Source organism: Schistocerca americana, chromosome 3, assembly GCF_021461395.2.
Source record: "Schistocerca americana isolate TAMUIC-IGC-003095 chromosome 3, iqSchAmer2.1, whole genome shotgun sequence".
NCBI classification, from domain to species: Eukaryota; Metazoa; Arthropoda; class Insecta; order Orthoptera; family Acrididae; genus Schistocerca; species Schistocerca americana.
The window spans coordinates 663,853,424-663,875,140 of NC_060121.1; positions in this window are offsets into that span (position 1 = coordinate 663,853,424).

The following is a 21,717-nucleotide window of genomic DNA, read 5'->3' on the forward strand; positions in this document are numbered from 1 at the left end:
TTCTTTCTTGGAAATATTTCGTATAATTTGTGTCTTTGCTGCAGTCATTGTTTTATTTTACCTTGTTGGTGCTTTGACCCTAATAACTAAGCAGCGAACAGTCGGTATCCGTTAACAACAACAGTACCTCGTTATTCACAAAGGCGAACTGCGAGGTAGAAACGGCCACCTCTCAACACTGCCGCCTAGTGCTTTTGTGCTGGCCGATTCGCATTGTGGGGCCGCAGCGAGAGAACATTTCTGGTTGCTCTTGGTACACGAACAAAAGCATTGTGTTTCGCGAAGAACACAGCAGCTGCAGAAGCATTACGTTCCGTAAAGACTATAAATCCAAAACATGATAAACCACAGTGAAAGGTATGCTCTAACGTCTGATCAGGGTAGCTCCAGAATATAGTCGGTAGTTGCCAACCGCAAGGTGGAACGAGTATAATATCATTGAGTAGGAGGTTCTTTGCTGTTTAAGAGAACGGGACACTTGCAGTAAAAAACCGAGGAGTCGTAGCTAGGTGCCCGGAGGAAAAAGACGTGTGGAGACAGCTGTAAGGTAGGTCGCGCTCGCTGCCCCAGACCAAACCTTAGCACGTAAATGAGAGAAGATATATAATGATTTCAAATTGGTTTTGTTAGATAATATTCAGAGTTAGGATTTGTATGTCCTAGGTTTGACACAGTAAGCGTTTGCTAAAATTTTTTGTAAGAGTGTTTCGTGCTACGGTAGGTTTTATGTATGATTTAAAATTTTTACAATATATATATTGAGATCAACATTGTGTTTAAATCTAACAGCTTGAATCATAATCCAAATCCTTTGCTTAAATTGAATATGAAAATGGGTAGTAGAGTAAAGTTACCCACCAATGAAAGAACCAAGTAAACATGAGCGGCAAAAGTTAATTTTCCAATACCATCTTAATGCTACTGCACAAACGGCATTATTCTCTTAAATTTTATTGCTGACTCAAATACATGTTGCATTTCTGGCAAAATGGAGGAGTGCAAGAAACAAGTTCACAGACTTAGTCAGATGCAGGTTTGCTGAATAATTAATTTAGAACAATCTTATTAAATACTTTTAACAGGTACGTAAACCGTCGATTGGCACTTCTGGAGTTATAAATCCGTCAAATGCTGCCCTTTCATGCCGGTTAAGCACAATGATCGCTCGCGTAATATTTACAGTTTTCTGCAACAGGGTAATAGTGTTCAGTTCACGCAGTAATTAAAGCAATGTACGGTGTGACAGTTATTAAACTATATGAAATAAATTCGTCATATATTCCGTACAGTTTGAGTTAGGACGTTCAAACGGCAAGGTTGGCTGTGGGGGCATGAAAAGATTTAGTATGTGCATGCGTGGTTTTGATTTAGCGACAAAGCCAACTTTCATTTGGATGGGTTCGTCAATCAGCAAAATTGATGCATTTTGGGGACACAATCGAGAAGTCTCTTCAGCATCGATGGGTGGCTGTGTGGTGTGCAATGTCCAGTAACGGAGTATTTGGTGCGATATTACCTGATGGAATGGTGACCACCGAATGGCACGGAAGGTTTTTGAAAATGGTTTCATCCCCATTATCCTAAGTGACCTTGATTTCGACAAGATGTGGTTCATGCAAGACAGAGTTCGACCCCGTCGAAGTGGGAGAGTATTTGATGTCCTGGAGGACCACTTTGTGGACCACTTCCTGGCCCTGGGGTACCCAGAGACCACCTCAATGGGCTCAGATTGGTCTCCGTATTAACCGGACCAGAACACATGCAACTCCTTTTTGTTTGACTACGTTAAAGACAGGATAAACAGTAATAACTCAAAAACAATTGCTGCGCTGGAAACAGCCATTCAGGGGGTTACTGACAGCATCAATGTTGCGACATTTCAGCGTGTTATGCAGAACTATGCTATTAGTCTGCGCCATATCGTTGCCAATGACGGCAGGCACGTCGAACATCTCATAACCTAGATCGGAAGATCTGTAATGACGTTTACAGGTTGAATAAAGTGTGTGCACGCCGTAGTTTGTAACTAATTTACGTTTTTGGTTTACCTAGCTCAATAACTGTTGGATAATACTCAGTATTGTAGAATACTCAGTATATATCTTTTACTGAAACTGAACTACACTTCTCGAACAATCACTATATATACACAAAAACAAATAACTTGTAGACGACCATTCATCAATAGCGTCGGTGAGGTACATCGGAGCTGGTCTTAGCTCGGCGAGGAACGGGCTGTACTGCAGCTGCGCTGGCCTTATAAATCTGGGGGAGGCCGGCGGAGTACTCCAACTTTCCCTGTATCTGTGAGGCGACCTCTGCAGAAAAAGGTTCGAATTAGTCTCTAGCAAGTTCTGTTTGTTTGAAGAATTGTTTTCCTCTTGGTTGCGCCTGCAAGTGCTTGTGTATGTTATATGGTACACAGGGGTGTCTTGAGTGTAGTCTGCCTGGCAGGGGCCGTCTGTGGCAGACGTAACAACCGTCATCTTGTATCTTGTCAAATTTTGCATTCAGTGACCATTAACTCTCATACTACTTGCATACTTCGCTGTTTTCTCAAAAATTGGCTCACTGGTAAATGCTATAGTGTCTTACATCAATTTATTCTCAACAAGTGCAACTGATACACTGGCGAGCTAAAGAAACACTTCACTTGCATTATCGGACTTGGCTCCTGCGTGTCTATTACACTAGTAATGCTTGGTACTACCTGATCATGATGTTACTACACTAGGCATCCCGTGGCCGTTATCGGAAACACACGATGACGTTCAGTAAATAACTACAGTCGTGACTAAGGAAAGCGCGTCGTATTGTGAATTATTTCCAAACAGTTATGCATATACTATCATGTGGTGCAGCACTTCCTCGTAAAATATCACGGGAAAAACTCGCATAAGCCGACCAAAGCATGCACACTTCCTGGTCTTCCTGGTACATTAATATGGTCGACTAATAACAATATTGGGGTCACTGTTTCACTTGGAATCACTGTTGCACCTTGCGTAGCTCTTGCGCTGCCGAATCCAAAGTCAAGTTCCTTCCCTAGCGTATGAAAGGCTAAACTCTTGTCTTTTGTCACATAAACTGTTTATCAGGCATATTTGAAAAATAAATTTGCAAATATTAATTGCTGGTCAAGAATAATATACGGAAGATTGTAAAGTGAAGTTTAGAGTATTTTAGATGACGATCAGCTTGGCATTAGAGAAGGTAAAGGCAACATAAAGGCAGTTCTGACGTTCCGTTCACCACTGGAAGTAAGACTGAAGAAAAATCAAGACATATTCATAGGATTTCTCTACACTGAAAATACGTTCGGCAATGTAAAATTTAGTAAAATGTTAGAAAATCTCAGAAAGATAGGAGTAAGCTGTAGGTAAAGACAGGTAATATAAAGTATGTACAAGAGCCAAGCAAGAAAAGTAAGATGGGAAGGCGAAGAACTGAATAGAAAAGGATGTCAGACAGAACTTCCGCCCGTAATATTCAATCCATGCGCCGAAGAGTCAATGACGGAAATAAAAGAGAAATTCAACGGTAAGATTAAAACCCAGAGTGAAAGGATATCAATGATAAGATTTGCTGATAGCATCGCTGTCGACGAAGGAAGTGAAGAACAATTACAGGAACCACTGAATCGAATGCAATGTCTAGTGAGAACAGTATATGAATTGAGAGTAAACCGTAAAAAGGTCAATGTAGTAAACAAGCAGCAGTAATTAAACTACGAACGACCTCAACATCGAAATTGGTGATCAAGAAGCAGATAAAGTTAGGAATTTTACAACTTTGGAAGCAACAGAACACATGATCGACGGGGCAAGAACATAAAAAGTAGACTAGCACAGGCGAAAAGGGCATTTCGTACAGGAACCGTCACATTTTGGCCAACAGAAGTCTACTGGAATCAAATATAAGGCTTAATCTGAGGAAGAAGGATCTGAAAACGTACGTTTCGAACGTAGCATTCATTAATACTGAATCATTGACATCGCGAGAGCAGGAACAGGAGAGACTCGAAGCATTTGAGATGTGTTGCTACAGAAGACTGTTGAAAATTTGGTGGCCTGATTAGATAACGAATTAGGAGATTCCCCATTGAATCGGTATAGAAACGAACATGTGGAAAAAACCGACAAAAAGTATGTATAGGATGAAGGATATACGTTAAGACATCAAGGAATAGCCTCCATCGTACTTGAGAGAGCTGTACAGAGCAATAAAATGTAGCGCATGACATAGACTGGAACTTACCCTGCAAATACTTCCAGAAGTTGGGACCGCAGGACAACAATTCGTGGCGGGCCACATCAAACAAGTCAGAAGACTGATGACTCAAGGAAAAAGCATCTTGCGACAAGGATGAAATCATAAACAAGTGAAAATAAAAACGGCGACCTGATTGAAGGTCGACGATCGACGGTTGCTAATTTGCCTGATGGGTGTTTTTTCTTTGGACGCAACGCAAATTAGACGATTACAACTGAAGAGTAAACTGTGTGCAAGACGGATACCAACCTCTACATGGGCTTTCCATTAGTGCCGTTTATGACCCTATTGTAGGTACCGTGGCACATCCGATCTACCAGTTTTGGGCCGTGGCACTTCCGACCAGAGACTCTCCCAATGCTGAATGCCAACCGTTCACCAGGAGCACATGTCACTGTCTCTCAGACAGTGCCCTGGCCTACAGTCTTCATTTCTGCGTAGTTTCGTACGCTACTTAAATTCTATATACTATGAAAGATACATGTTAGCATTTTAGTGTCCTCACGGTATAGTTTCCCCTTTGTGTGTCAAGGTGGTTACATTTGCAAACGAGGGTTCCCCAGCAAGTAATTCACAGCATTTTTTTCTCAACCGAAATGCGAATCGTTACGTTATTTATTATTTGAAGTCTGCTGAGTGACCGCGCCAAGTTTCCGTCACTTGCGACAGATAGCGCACCTGAAGGACAGTTTCAAAATGGCGTCTGTAGCTGACGCGCGTTACAAGCAACGTGCCGTCATCAAATTTGTCACTGCAGAGGAAGAGACAGTAGGGAATATTCATAAACATTTGCACAAAGTCTATGGAGCATCAGCTGTCGACAAAGGCACAGTTAGTCGCTAGGCACAGATGTTGAGGGTATCAGAAAGCGGTTAGACGGATATACACGATTTTCTGCGGTCAGGGAGGCTATCCACAACTGTCACCTGATGTTGTCATTCGACGTTAACGGATGCCATTCGTGGAAGGCATTTTGAGGACGATGAGGAGATGAGTCAGACAGTGAAGCACAGGCTCCGCCACCAGGACAAGAATTGGTACCGACAGGTTTTTGTTTTACACTGGACGAAAGCCATAGAACGGGATTGAGATTATGTTCAATAAAGAACTGTTGAAATAAAAAATGCGGTGCATTGCTTTCTTGTCAACCTTCGTATAATCTATTGAGGCCTTGCTGTAACCAGTTTCGATACATTGGTTCTAGCTCTTCAGAAAGCTCTTTGCAGCTTAAGTCTCTGGCCTTTCCGTTGTCCCCTTAGCCATTTCTATTCTTTCGCAGGCGTAGAGCATGTCGTCTGGCTTGTTTGAAAGTAGGTTGCCATTTTTCGTGGACATTTCTTGACTGGGGTTGGTATAGTACGGACGAAGAGATAATTTAGCTGTATTCTCATGTTGAGAAAGAAGCTGTTTTTGTTTGGCTGAAGTCCACGCCTTTGAGCAAACATTGCAATGTATAACGACTGGGTGAGACCAACTGAGATTATTTTCCCGTGAAGTGGTTCAAAATGGTTTAAATGGCTCTGAGCAATATGGAACTTAACTTCTGAGGTCATGAGTCCCCTAGAACTTAAAACTACTTAAACCTAACCAACCTGCACACACACCCATGCCCGAGTCGGGATTCGAACCTGCGACCGTAGTGGTCGCGCGGTTCCAGACTACAGCGCCTAGAACCGCTTGGCCACCCCGGCCGGCCCGTGAAGTGGGCTTACATTATGTGCCACTGTTAGTTTCGGAATGCTTGCTTGTATTATTCGCGCGGGTGGCCGATTGCGTATTTACCACAAAGAACAACAGGCGCTCAGATGTTGTAATTGCTAAAAGCTATGAAGCTGGCAACTACATCACTAATTAATTTATTAAATTCCGTGCTGTTACCAACTCAGGAATCCTAAATGTTCATAGACTGCGAGATTATATAATTTTTTAACGCATATGATGTACACACCTGTGAGGATGTTGCCCTGGTCTGTATTGCTGAATGTGGGTTTGCTATCACTACAAGGATGGAAAATTTTTTCTGTTGTCTTTTTTGATGAAATCACATTTAATGAATTCATTTCTTGCAAAAGTATTATTCTTGGCACTTATTCTATTTGAATATGCTACACTGGTGGACTGCCATCTTGTCGTACAACGAAAGTCAGTTTTTAGAAGTCATAGCCATTCTGACGAATCAACTACAGAATTTCAAAGAGAATTCTAAATTCTGTTAAGTAGAACCATTTTGCATGCAAATTGGGTTTCATGTGCTGATAAAAAAAGGTTGGGCTGTAAAGGAACAAGCGCTGTATCATTCCGAGAGACACGGAGGCGAGCGAGTGTGACAGGACTTACCCCAGTTCACTACTTCTAGAGCCACGTCATCATAATGCGCCTGTGTGCAGCATTCGAAGTTTTGTGCCAACATCTAACATTGAAATTTAAATTTAAAACAACTTTTCCTAACTTTTTCAGAGTATGTTAACACTGTGAAGTCTCGGAATGATCTAATGAATATGTTTCGCTAAACACATTATTTTAAGAAAAAGGTAAGTGGTGCCAAACTACGGAGCCAGAAACCAAAACATTCTTCAGAATGAGCAAATACATGTCACAAATCAAAAATTACAAGTCTGAAGTTGATCGAAACAATATTTTGGTAAAATCGGCGTTTATACGAAAATTTGAAGGCGCTAAATTTTAGACTCAGAAGGATGAAAATTCGCATGTAGCCTCAGTTTGTAATGAAAATATTAACCGTGTGACTCCATTAAGCTACCTTTGTTAGTTTTCTAGTTATTCACTAAAAAGCAGATTTGGAACGAAAAGTCCCTTTTCAGATTAGATTACGTATCATTTGAAGTTCTAATCGCAACACTCGAAAACTGATGAAATAACACAGCTGTATGAAGTGAAAATAACAATCATTAGAAGAAATCATTAAGATGAGGTGAAGAGGTCATGTTGTACTGGAGGTTCCATTACAAACATTCTAGCCAGCAAATTTTGAAAGCAATCGAGCTAAAAATTTTTAGTAACTAAAGATAACTTAACTCCGTTTTTATATGGCTCTGAGCACTATGGGACAACATCTGAGGTCATCAGTCCCCTAGAACTTAGAACTAATTAAACCTAACTAACATAAGGACATCACACACATCCATGCCCGAGGCAGGATTCGTACCTGCGACCGTAGCGGTCGCGCGGTTCCAGACTGAAGCGCCTAGAACCGCTCGGCCACATTGGCCGGCCATTTTTATAGACATTATGACTATTGTAAATTGTTAAACAACAGCGATATTAATTAATAGGTGTCTGAGAAGGGGAACATTTGGATAATACCATCTGTGCCACCAGCGGTTGACAGCAGATGTTGCGTTCGGAGGTCCGCTGCGCCTGCATAAAAGTACTGCCAGAAGGGCAGTGAGAAGAAACACTTTGCACCGAGATATCAGTCTGTGCACGTCAGTGGATCGCCTCCGTTCTCTGTGCCTTGGATGACGTTTCAGCGAGCAGCTACCAAACGCGTTTTCGGTAAAAGTAGGGAGTGAACCTGTGAGGACTGCACACCGTCCTGGTTCGTTTTGATTTCACGGAAGTAACTGTTTCTGTGCCGCCCGTATTGTTGACAAAACCGTGTGGTAAATGGTGAGATTCTTTTCCACTTTTAAGGCAACCAATTAACTTTTGATGATTAGAAGGCAGACCATTTTACTTTGAACTTACTGTGGAGGTCGGCCTTGAACTACTAAGAGTGCTGTTTCCGATAGGAGTATTAAAGTTATTGTTGTTATCAGGAATATTATTTTTTTTATATATGAATCAGTTACAGCTCGAAACTTTGCTTTACAGTCACAGTGCCTGATCTCGCAGGGTAAAAAGAAGGTAGGAACATTGTATTTCAGTGAAAACAGTGAGTCACAATAAAAAGGCGAAGATTACATATTCAATATTTTATCCACCGCCCCACATATGGTGCATCGGCCCACAAACTGATCTGTGAAGGTGATCGGTACAAAGCAGGGAACTCGGTGGCCACTAACGGGATACTATTTTGAAATACGCGGAAATAAGTGCGAGAACAGTGCTAAGATCTTAAATATTTTCAACATTTCGCGGCCCTGTCAGCAACTGTATAAATATTAATTTTAATTTTAATTTTAATAACCAACAGCCTCAGGTGCAACGTTTAGCTAGGTTTCAGTCGGGATAACCCAACCTTCTTCAGAATAAAAGTAAGTGGTCACCAGGCCCGAATAACGATGGCAGTGTTCAACACACTGTTTTTACAGTATGTGTGTGGATCATCCCCATGAAGGCAAATTAGGTACCACATTGCCGCCACATTATCCTCTACTTTAGTGTTTTATGTAACTCATAACAGTAACTTCGTCAAGAAGCTCAATCAGGCACGTGCATTAGTTTTTGACTTCATTCTAGACCATTTAAGGTCAAATACACTAATCTTGAATAATGACCACCTATATCGTATGGCCCGTATTGCTGGATGTTATAGATTAGATAGAGACTTGCTCATAAGTTCAATCATGACCATTTGTGTGCTAAGTCAGTAGGATAGTCATGCGTTGTAACCATAGCTAAGCAAGTGCTTAACATTTACGTCTCAAAAATTTCTACACCTAGTCATAGCTTTATATTATCCTTTCCAATCCTAAGTTCTTTTTAGATGATTAAACTTCGTGCTTAAGCACAAAGTTTTCCTATACAGGCCATAACTTGTAAGCACATGATGTCCTCCTCATATCATGACCAACAAATACTTCATAAATGTTAAGACTGTCGATCTAAGTAGGTTCTGCAAAGGATAACATATACGCCCTTTTCTTCAGCTATACCTTTTATTTCACTTTACTAGTAAATTCAAGGTCAGGAGTTAGGTTCGCGTATTGTCCCCACAAGTAACTATCACGCAGTTTATGCGCAGGCGCAAGGTATTGTGCCTGCCTAGATGCCGGTACGGTAACTCAGCGTGTTCGGTCAGAGGTTTAGCTGCCCTCTGTAATAAAAAAAACTGAGTTTTGGAACAACGACGAACTGAAATTGGTATCTTGCGATACAACGAACGAACACAAACAAAACACTAAAAAAAAATTTTAAAAAAGGCGGGCCTCATGACGCTACGGTCAGTTCCAGTACAGCACTTGTGGCTGCCGCATCGCGGTCGCGAAGTGGGGCCGAGGCAGTTTCAGATACGTTTTTACAGTCTGACGATAATTTATGGATTTGTAGTTGTAGCCTGACGATGTCCACTATGGGCAAACGGTAGTTACTTTTATTCTGAAGAAGGTTGGGTTATCCCGACTGAAACCGTGGTAAATCTGGGTAAACTTTGCAACCGAGGCTGTTGGTTATTAAAAGATTTTGTGGCGAGTGTGGAAACTAAACTGTGAATGTTAGCCACAACAACCTTGACGGAAGGAGAGAAGAAGACCACACTAGATCTGGGCTACCGCCGGCGCGCTGAGGTTAAAAGAAGATGGTGTATCATCACGGAGCTGCTCGCACCTGCAAGATACCGGCAAACTTGTGCACGCGCTCACCGGTACCAACACCCCCCCCCCCCCCCCACCCACTCCACCCTCTTTTCTCCTTGAGCTGCTGTATTACGTGATACTGGCTGCCATCCTTACCGCCACAGCTGTTGCTATTGGTGCTTGCATTACGTCGCAATGCGTCGCATTACGTTTCCTTGTACCCATGGCACCTCCATCGCTTATCAAGGTTAAGCAATTAAGTCAACAATATTTTATGTATTTGTTAACTGTTTCTAAGATGTTATTAAAATTGCAAACGAATGATAAGAATGATGTAAAAGCTAAGATGGAACCACTCTGACGATGAATCTTCAGAATTCGAAATTGAAGTCAACAAGGATGGTTCTGTCACAGAAATAAACCAAAAATCTGAAGGTGATTTGTCCAGAGTAGAATCGGAAATAAATTTAAATGTTACTGTGAAGTTAGAACCGGTTTCTGATGATGAGGTAACTGAAGTGGAAATTAAAAAAGATAAAGTACAATTAATAGAGTTATCAGATAACAAAACTGACTGCAATATTTCTGAAATTCAGCCAAGTCGAGGAATGCTGTCAACTCCTATTAAAACGGTGGGAATGCCGTGTGGCAAAGCAGAGGCACCAAACTGGATACAATTTCTATTTTTTAAACTTGAATGGCATCATAAAGAACTGCACAGTATGATGGAATCCAATAGTAAACAGTTAAGCAGTAAGACTGAGCCTAGAACTAAAGGATATTAGTAAAGAACTAATGGATAGTAATAAAGGATTAGAGGAAGAAATGACCTCAGAACTGAATAATTTAAATTATAAAATTAATTATAATCAGCCTGATCTGCAAGTCAAAGTAGTGCTGCAGCTAACTGAATAGCATAGTATTTTCAGAGCCGAGATTGGCGAAATTCGCTAATGTTTCAAAGACGCAGGTGAGCTTATGCAATGGAGATTGTCAGAAACGATGGGCAATGAAGCCAAACTTCGCGCTACTCGATTTGAGGAATAAATAATGTTAATGCTTGTTAAAAGGACATTAAGAAAGCGAATTCTGATTGTGAGAAATTGTGTGAGTATGGCGATACTAAATTTTCTGACTGAGAGCATGCAGTAGAACTACAACTAGAGGAACTAAATACTAGTAGTATTAACATGAAAAACAGAGTAGCCTCTGGTAGCTCTTATAATACTACTGTTGACCATGATACTTCAGTTGACGTAGTTTTCATTGCATGTCATCAATTTTTATTGTTTAATCCAGAGAAAACAAATTCACCCATTTGAGTTCTGGAATCACTTTGAGGATGCTTTGCCAAATGCATGGTCAGAAGCTGAAAAAATTTCTTTCATAACAAGTCATTTGTTAACAGATCGAGAATTTTATAGTTTCAAAAAGTTTACTCCAGGTCGTGAATCAGTTAAAGAGTTCTCTAGAAGCTAAGTTTCCTGCTTGTCGTATCTGACCGAAAAGATAAAGCTGCAAATGACTGTCTTGGGACTAGAAAGTATCCTGCCCTCACATTGGGAGAAAAGAATCGTTTCCGCACCTAGAGGTAATGTGGATGGGTTCATTGAGTATCTGGAGCGAACAGAAGGAGTAGCTGCTGTTGAAGAGCAAGCGTATAATAATAATAGGCCTTCTAACAATAATGTAAACAACCGAAATAATGGCAGTGGGAAGGTGAATGTTAGAAGTATGGGGTATCAGAATACATGACCTATATCGTGGTCAAGGTCGAGGTAGAGGAAGAGAGGGTGGACGGTGGTCTCGCTCTTGCAATAGTTATTATGACGGAGGCAGAAATGCAAATAATGTACTTCTGTGACAAGACGGAGAGTGGAATGCTATCCGATCTGTTTCTGAGTGCAATGAACACAACAGGCTGCGTGTGGGAAACTAAGTCCCATCTGGCGCCCAACATGGGGAAACAGTAAAACAGCCAGTAACAGAAACACAAACCACAGTCAGTCACCACATACAGACCGATAGCAGGGATGATGAAAATGGAACAGACGGTACCAGTTGTAACCTCCCCCTCACTTATCGACCTTAATGACAGTGAAAATATTAAACCGCGTGTACCTAATGGAAATTTGGGAAAAGCAATCGTCACCGAAGTTAATCTGTCGGTAAAGAGGGAGGAAAGGGTTACATCTAAATGAAAGGAAAAATGCAAATGAAACTGGTGGAAATTAATTTTGGAAAGGGGTAAAGTTAATGAAGAAAGTAAATGTGCGGCCGTTACGTTAACAATTAACTAGCGGTAATTAGATATTTGAGATTAGGAGGAAATCACGGTCGCCAGTCCTAAGGACAATTACTGTAGTAACTGAAAAAGAAAGGTAATTACACATATAATTAGCACTAGAAGCGTGGCAACTGAAGGTTGACACGTGTAGTGTGAAAACTGAAAGTTTGTCAGAAGTAATAACTTTCGCTGCACTCTGACTTAATTTAGCAAAAGAATTAATAAAACCAGAAAACTGAAAGTTAGTTTAGAGACTGAAATTAATAAGAAGCTCTCTTTCTTAAGCACATCGAAATTCAGTAAAATACGGTTAGTCTTGGACTACCTCAACAATCATTTCAAAAGCAACTTGACTCTGCGCAATTTAGAAATAAGAGATTTAACTTTGAACTTGAATTAAATGATTCTGAACAATTAACAATAGTAAAATTTTGTACGTACCAAGCTGAGCTGCAGTCACAGGGAAGCTAAAATATGCTAACAAAACTCGCACTCTTAATTTGTGCTCGTGTAATCTAAATATTGTAGCCAGCTATGAATACTTTAACTGAACTTTGAAATTAAAGCAGTGAAATCTAATTATATTATTTTAATGCTGGTGTTTGAATTTCAACGACACTCGGGTTCATTTCGAAAAAGGAAGGGACCCTGCTTGGCAATGCAATTGGGACAATGAGCAACAAAGGTTCATGCTAAGTTGCTGTAATTTTGCGAGGCAAATGGAACAATTTGAAAAGCTGAGGTCTGCCATACAGTTCTGAAACTTTACGTGCTTTTAGTCTTCCTTGTTGGTTGATTGAAGGTTTGAAGCCGTCGATCGTGGAGGTGGCGACAGTCACTCATTGTTGGCCGTCGCTGTTGCAGAAGCTGGATGTTGGCGCGCCTTCTTCTCGACGCGGTCACCAGACGAAACGGGCTCTTGATGTGCGCCAGCTAATGCTTCCCGTCCGCGACACCGTGTCAGGAACTATCATCGCGAGTCGAGCGCAATTACATGCTGCCAAACCCCGAAAGCGCGGTAACTCGCAGGAGCGTCACACAACACACCTGCTCCACTGCACTACTCCAGCCAGACTCCATCTGCCCACGCTCCACGCGGCAGAGTTAACACTACTAAAGATCCTACACACGAGCCATCGATGTAATCGTTCGATAGCAGTTTTCCCTAGGCAAGTCCCAGCGTAAAAATACAAATAATATTTACGAAACAAACCAATTATACATCGACATAAGTGCATAAATATATATATACAAACAGTAAAACAATTACAATATATGAAGAGACAGAAATGTCATATCTTGAGGTAACAAGACAAGGAAAAAAAATAATAGTACAACAGATGGAAACAGGAGGATATGCATTTCCGGCGTTACACGTGCCCCACATTGTCTGAGGATGTTCGTGTAACGTAAACACTCAGAAAATGTCCCAAAAAAGAAACAGCGGAAATGCATATGCTCAAAACACCAACAAAATTTAGCATTCGTGTAATTAAGCATAAATCAATTTTTAGACCATAATAATGGAGTGGAGACACTCCTAATCTTATTCCACTCTGTCATCTTGCACAAAATAAAACAGGTTGACAACATATTAAAAGTCATAGAAAACATAGAAAATGGTTCAGCTATTCTAAAATTGTCAAAATTCCTAACAGTATCAAGAAATGGAATACTATTTACAAAATTAATCAGAGTACATGGTCATAAAAAACCGGTATATCAAATATGCAAATTAATAATTAATTACATAGAATACACATTTTATATAACCTTTTCATAATTAATACTCTCCCCATGAGAGTCCACTTAAACGGTAAACGAGAAAATGATATACATCAGATCGAAAAAACATAAATATTGACAGCAGATTTCTTTCACATCAGCTGTCCGGGAAGAAACACAACTCCGCCTTCCGTACTCGCAAGTACAAAGAATGCCGATAGCGGCACAAGAGCCGACTACGGCACAAGAGCCGACAGCGACTCCGCCTCGCCAGTATTGTTGCGCCCGCCTGTGCGGCACGCTTGATCTCACTCGCCCTGTGTAACGGCATTTCCAGAACGTTCGTTTCACTGAATTCTTTCGGAAAAACTCACTCCCGAGTAATCTCAAGGAGTCCATTAACACTATCACAGTGGATAACTCAACACTGTCCATCATCACATGCATGTACTACCCTGAAACTTAAAACAGCGTCTAAGTACATCGGCAATGACTAGTGAAACACACATTCATGAAATCTTACAGCTAGTTACAAAATCATATTTACAATGCTTCGTCTACTGTGACTCAGGTGAAAACTTAAGCTAGCAGCTTGGATTTTCGATTGATTAATACTCACTCTCTGTTAAACCATTTAGTAAAATTTAATTACTTATTAATTATAACTTCTTTAATGGCCTCTTGGTCAGGCAAAAGCATGACAAGCTAGCAAATCGTTTACATCTTACACTCTATATTCACATACCATACAAATTACCCATTCTGTGGTATTAATCAATCCTAGGTTGGTACAATTTCAAGTCTACAATGTTCCGTATACCTAATAGTTTTCCAGAGCTTGGATACTCTAAGCAATAAGCATTTGTGTGAGGTATACCAATGACTTTATATGGTCCATTATAAACAAACTTAAATTTAGACATTTCATTGTCTATCTTGCTCGATTTCTCATGAGCTTTTACAAGTACTAAGTCTCCGATTGCAAACTTAGCAAAACGCGCTTTAGCGTCATGACGTCGTATGCGAGCATCGGCTTTTAGCTTCATTACTTCTCGCAAACGATCATTTTTCACATCAATACTAATGTCAATCCGTGGAGGGAATTTGATTATCTCTTCCAATTCACTTTCTACACTTTTGTCAATGCTGAGATTCCTCACGTTACAGCAGTTCAAATTCATTCCTGCGTCAATGTCATCCGGCCAGTTAACAATGTGTATAGGCTGGTATTGCCTACGCACACCGTCTCCTGCCTCGTCAAAACTAACTACTATTGTTTCATCTTGGGACGTACACGTCAAAGTTTTGCTTTCGCAATTAATCACTGCACGGTACTTTAATAGCCAATCTAACCCGATAATTACTTCCGTAGTTAAGTCTGGCACGACGACAAACTCTTGCTCAAATCGTGCCCCACATATCTCGAAGTTGACAAAAATCTGTTTTGTGACCGGTTTACTGGCCTTCCCAGTAGCACCGATAATTTTCACTCCTGTTACTGGCATAACTACGATGCCGGGTCTGTCTTTCATTAAGTCATATACTTTCCCAGATACAGCACTCAATTCTGCACCGGTGTCAATAAACACGTTTAGTTGTAGTTCGTGCATATTAACAGACACTACTATCTGTCTACACTTGTCCTCGACTGTTTCATTATTTTCCCATAATAAATCCTCGTCTATATCCATGTCATTCCAGAAACAACCATCCGGTTTTGATCCTAAATTCGGCTTATCTGGGGGCTTTTTCAGCCTCTGTTCACATACAGTTTTAATTTCAACACGTTTGTCCTGAGACTTAGTCTGTAGCTTCGCCTCCAATACCGAAACCTTTTCCTGTAACTCGTCAACTAGTGAGTGTTGCTTTGCTATCAATTCACTAATTGTCACCTTTGTTGATTCCTCTTTGGCCAGATTGATCTCATCTGCCAATCTACCTGGAGGAATGTGCCCAGTAGTCTCTGCAATTACTTCCGCTAGATCTGCGCAACCCACACTCCTATCGTGTGACCATATAATGTCAGCTCTAACCTCATACACGCTATAATCCACATGCTTTTCTACCAATCGTGTCCGGCTATCACTAAAATTCTCGTAATCTTTCTCCTCAATACTTTCGCAATGTTTAAACTGGAGGTTGGCGTCGGACGGGACGGCTACTTCTACCAATACAACTTTCGGTAAAGTCTGCCGGTTAGGGCAAGAACTTTCCGTTACTACTTCAACATTCAACTCCTGCAGGACGAAACACGACGCATCTTGCTCGTGCTCCCCATTAACATCAACTATTTCTAGTAAAGTCTGCCGGTTAGGGCCAGAACTTTCTATCACTTCACAATCACTATCTTCCTGCGGGACGAGACGCGGCAAATCCTGCCCGCGCTCCCCATAAACACTTCTCCCGTACAGGCCCCTATAATCTCTTAGTTCGTCGTATAAGCGACCGAACTGCCTTAACCAGACCTCATCCCTCTCTGCATCCCCTCGCTCGATGACGGACGTTTTATCCGACATATGATCTTCTTTCAACACTTGCGAATCATTCTTATACTCAATCTCCAGTTCCACTGTGGGTGTTACAGCTGCCACTTTATAAACGATTTCCGGAACACTGCTTAAATTGTTCTCACTGACAGTGAATGTATTTTCTACTGCCGTGTCTACAGCTGATCTACTACTTGTGGGCGCACTCCTTTCTCCTAACACTGGCACACTCTCCCGCCGTTGATTATTCCATACGGAATTTTCATAACGACGACACCTCGGTTTTCTGCTGTTATTGGGCCGCCAAAACTTCTCCACGCCCGGTCGGCCTCTCATCGGCGCGGCTAATGGTTTCCCTGTCTCGTCCCAGCAGATACGCTCTCCGGATGCTGCTGAGGCGGCTTATCACTCCCTCTGACATTATTACTATTGCGCGAAGCCCGTATCACGCTAGTATGATACTGGTTTCCGTTATTCCTGTTATTATTTGCATTGTACCGATTGTTGTTACGGTCCGAACCATTATTGTTATTGCTGCCATGGTTGCGGTATGCACTATTCCCATGGTTATCGTAGTTGTGGTACCCATTGTTGTTACCACGGCCTCTACCACTGTCGCGATTATTGCGCCAATTGTCCTCGTCCTCAACTCTTTCCAGGAAATCATTGATTGTCCTGTAATTGCTTCTTACGTAGCGTTTTGTATCATCTGGAAGCTTCTTGTAGAGTTTCCAGACTATTTCGGATTTCGTGCGGCGATCACGCAAATATTCCAACTTGCGAGTCCAGCCCTCACAAAACTCCTTCATCGAGCCGCGCGAATTCGCATCGAAAGGCCTCGATACGACAAATTCGCGCCAGACACCTTGCTGTTTCTGCTCTGACCAGTATTCAGCCAGAAACAAATTTTTAAACTCGTCAAAAGTCAGGTTCGTAATGTTGAGGTTTAAGCCCCAACGCTTGGCATCACCAGCCAACACATCAATAACCGCATTAATTTTTCTCTCATTAGTCCATGATCTGGGTAAAACTCTTTCACAGTTTTTAATGAAATCCGTCGGGTGTATAGCGCCTTTTTTCAAGGGGTCGAACCGCTCCTCTTTCGTCAACAACTCCGAACTATGTGCACAGATTGGCACATAGCTCTGTTTTTCGTCAAGTTTCCTTTCTAATTCCGACACCCTCGTAATCACTTGGCAAGTGGTTGTCGCAAGCGTTTCCACTTCCCTCTTTTTCTCTTCGCAGGTATTAGCCTGCTTCGTCACTTTGGTATCTACTTCGGATACTAAGGCCTTTAAAGTTTCCACCTTCTGTTGATCCTCTTGTCTCACTAATTGAATTTGTTCCGTCACCTTATTCTCGATGATCGGAGCAACTGCGTCTCCTACACTTTTCTCGATTCTGCTAATTTCGGAATCAAAACAAGTATTTATGCTCGCAATTTCCGCCTGAACGCCTATCATTTCCTGTTTAGGATTACCGATTTCGGTATTAATCACGACAATATCGTCTTTGATTTTATCAACTTTTGTGTTAACAACTTCAACATTGTTGTTAACAACATTAATAGCTTTGTTCTGATTGCCTAGCATTCGTTCAATTTTTTCAGACTGAGCTGCTTGCTTGACAGCCTGAGCTTCTTGCTTGGCAGCCTGAGCTTCTTGCTTGGCAGCCTGAGCTTCTTGCTTGGCAGCCTGATCTTCTTGCTTGGCAGCCTGATCGTCTTGCTTGGCAGACAGAGCTTTAATTTCTGCCGATTGACTCTTGATTTCGTTAATCAAAACACTCAATAAATCAGTTAAATTCCCGGAAAACTACCGGTTTTACATCCGCAGCGGCTTCCTCTTTAATTGTCCCCCCGTATTCGTCATCAAGGGATTCAGATTTGATTTTCACTTCCGATTCCGAAACAATTTCTAAAGTTTGGAATTCCATTCCTGCTCTTTGTTGCGTTTCGGCGGTCGCGTCTTTCATGCTAGCCGCCTGCCCCTGAACAATGGGTACCGTGGTGCGCGTTTCCCACTGTTCGACCGATTGTTCCGTATCCAAGTCTACCAAATTTTGGCAATTGTTGCCTTCATTCATTTTAATAATTTTCAATATAAATGCAAAATCTCAAATCTAATTAGGATTCCTCACACCAATATTCTCGCTGACGTATCGACCATTTCGTAACCAGTACTTTGTTACGATATTTGCACAATGCAAAATTCGTGTCCAGAACAACCTCAAATTTGAAGATTGTCCTGTCACCAGGTCGCCACGTGTAACCACCCCCTCACTTATCGACCTTAATGACAGTGAAAATATTAAACCGCGTGTACCTAATGGAAATTTGGGAAAAGCAATCGTCACCGAAGTTAATCTGTCGGTAAAGAGGGAGGAAAGGGTTACATCTAAATGAAAGGAAAAATGCAAATGAAACTGGTGGAAATTAATTTTGGAAAGGGGTAAAGTTAATGAAGAAAGTAAATGTGCGGCCGTTACGTTAACAATTAACTAGCGGTAATTAGATATTTGAGATTAGGAGGAAATCACGGTCGCCAGTCCTAAGGACAATTACTGTAGTAACTGAAAAAGAAAAGTAATTACACATATAATTAGCACTAGAAGCGTGGCAACTGAAGGTTGACACGTGTAGTGAGAAATCTGAAAGTTTGTCAGAAGTAATAACTTTCACTGCACTCTGACTTAATTTAGCAAAAGAATTAATAAAACCAGAAAACTGAAAGTTAGTTTAGTGACTGAAATTAATAAGAAGCTTTCTTTCTTAAGCACATCGAAATTCAGTAAAATACGGTTAGTCTTGGACTACCTCAACAATCATTTCAAAAGCAACTTGACTCTGCGCAATTTAGAAATAAGAGATTTAACTTTGAACTTGAATTAAATGATTCTGAACAACTAACAATAGTAAAATTTTGTACGTACCAAGCTGAGCTGCAGTCACAGGGAAGCTAAAATATGCTAACAAAACTCGCACTCTTAATTTGTGCTCGTGTAATCTAAATATTGTAGCCAGCTATGAATACTTTAACTGAACTTTGAAATTAAAGCAGTGAAATCTAATTATATTATTTTAATGCTGGCGTTTGAATTTCAACGACACTCGGGTTCATTTCGGAAAAGGAAGGGACCCTGCTTGGCAATGCAATTGGGACAATGAGCAACAAAATTTCATGCCAAGTTGCTATAATTTTGCGAGGCAAATGGAACAATTTGAAAAGCTGAGGTCTGCCATACAGTTCTGAAACTTTACGTGCTTTTAGTCTTCCTTGTTGGTTGATTGAAGGTTTGAAGCCGTCGATCGAGGAGGTGGCGACAGTCACTCATTGTCGGCCGTCGCTGTTGCAGAAGCTGGATGTTGGCGCGCCTTCTTCTCGACACGGTCACCAGACGAAACGGGCTCTTGATGTGCGCCAGCTAATGCTTCCCGTCCGCGACACCATGTCAGAAACTATCATCGCAAGTCGAGCGCAATTACATGCTGCCAAACCCCGAAAGCGCGGTAACTCGCAGGAGCGTCACACAACACACCTGCTCCACTGCACTACTCCAGCCAGACTCCATCTGCCCACGCTCCACGCGGCAGAGTTAACACTACCAAAGATCCTACATACTTTGATTCTTCACACGACCCATCGATGTAATCGTTCGATAGCAGTTTTCCCTAGGCAAGACCCAGCGAAAAAATACAAATAATATTTACGAAACAAACCAATTATACATCGTCATAAGTGCATAAATATATATATACAAACAGTGAAACAATTACAATATATAAAGAGACAGAAATGTCATATCTTTAGGTAACATAACAAGGAAAAAAAATAATAGTACAATAGATGGAAATAGGAGAATATGCATTTCCGGCGTTACACAGTGTGGTGCTTAAACTCTCTCGTGAAATAGTTGACAACATTTAGCACACATTAGAGAAATGGATCAAGAAGTGAAAGGAAAATGCTGCACATAATACGGAGGAACAAATGAACAGGTTTTTAGTCAGGTAGGGACGAAGATGAAGTAAAGGTTTACATCTTTGAGAATAATGTCAATCTGAATTCTAAAGTTACCAACGGCCGTGCCGCAGTGGTAACACCGTTTCCTGTCAGATCATCGAAGTTAAGCGCTCTCTGAGTGGGCTAGCATTTCATTTGGTGACCATCTGGTCTGCCAAGCACTGTTGGCAAGCGGAGTGAACTCAGCCCTTGTGAGGCTAACTGAGGAGCTGCTTGACTGAGAAGTAGGAGCTCCGGTCTCGGTAACTGACATTCGGCCAGGAGAGGAGAGAGGTCTGCTGACCACATGGCCCTCCATATTTGCATCCACCGACGCCTGTGGGCTGAGGATGACACGGCAGCCGGTCAGTGCAATGGGCCTTCCAAGGCCTGTTTGGACGCAGTTTAGCTTAGTTTAGATGGCTAAAGTTCTGTCAAAGAAGTAGAGTCAGTTTCGTAAGGTTTTGAACAGGAGGAGTTGTTGGATGGAGGTGGTAACAATAATAACGAGGTCAAAGAACCTATCAGCTGTATTGGCTTGCTACAAACTATCAAAGCCAATGGCAGTGTTATAAAAAAATGGTTCAAATGGCTCTGAGCACTATGGGACTTAACAGCTGTGGTCATCAGTCCCCTAGAACTTAGAACTACTTAAACCTAACTAACCTAAGGACATCACACACACCCATGCCCGAGGCAGGATTCGAACCTGCGACCGTAGCAGCCGCGCGGTTCCGGACTGCGCGCCTAGAACCGCGAGACCACCGCGGCCGGCGCAGTGTTATAGATAGCAATCTGTGCAGGGATACAATTTCTCAGAGATAGAGCGTAGTTCATCTTCTGTGCAGCAAACGAAAGTAGACGAAGTCGTCAAATGCTTTGATTTAAAACTGGTTGACAGGTTGGAAAAGGCAGTTGAGATTCTAGAGAGTTATGAGCCCATGAATCTAAGTGTAAATGTAATAGCAACTGAACAAAATTACCTTTCCTGGAAACAGACTGGAAAGGGTTTATATGAAGACGCTTCTGAGGAAGCTGTTCGGACAAGAATAGCTCTCTGTTATAGAAACAAACGCCGTAAGGCGTCCGAATTTTAAGGACCTTATATGAGCTTCGTCCATAACGACAATACCATAGAGTTTGAGGTCCTCAGAAAACTACTTTATCATTAAAAAGCAATTGCGGTAATCTCATGCACCGAAAACTAACAAAACAATATCTACCAATATAGACAGGGGCATATATAAATAAGTTAAAGTGAAATGAATTTTGGAGACGCACCAAGCAGGTGGTTAATGGCCCCACTTAACAAGAGAATGCTGAGCTTCAGCACAGAAAGAGATAAGGCCAGAACATAACATTATTCCTTTTAACGTAAATACCACCGGGAATGAGGGTAGGTGGCTGCACAATTTTAACAGAGCTAGCGGCGACCATGCAAGAAAAATAAAAATTCACCTCTAACGAGA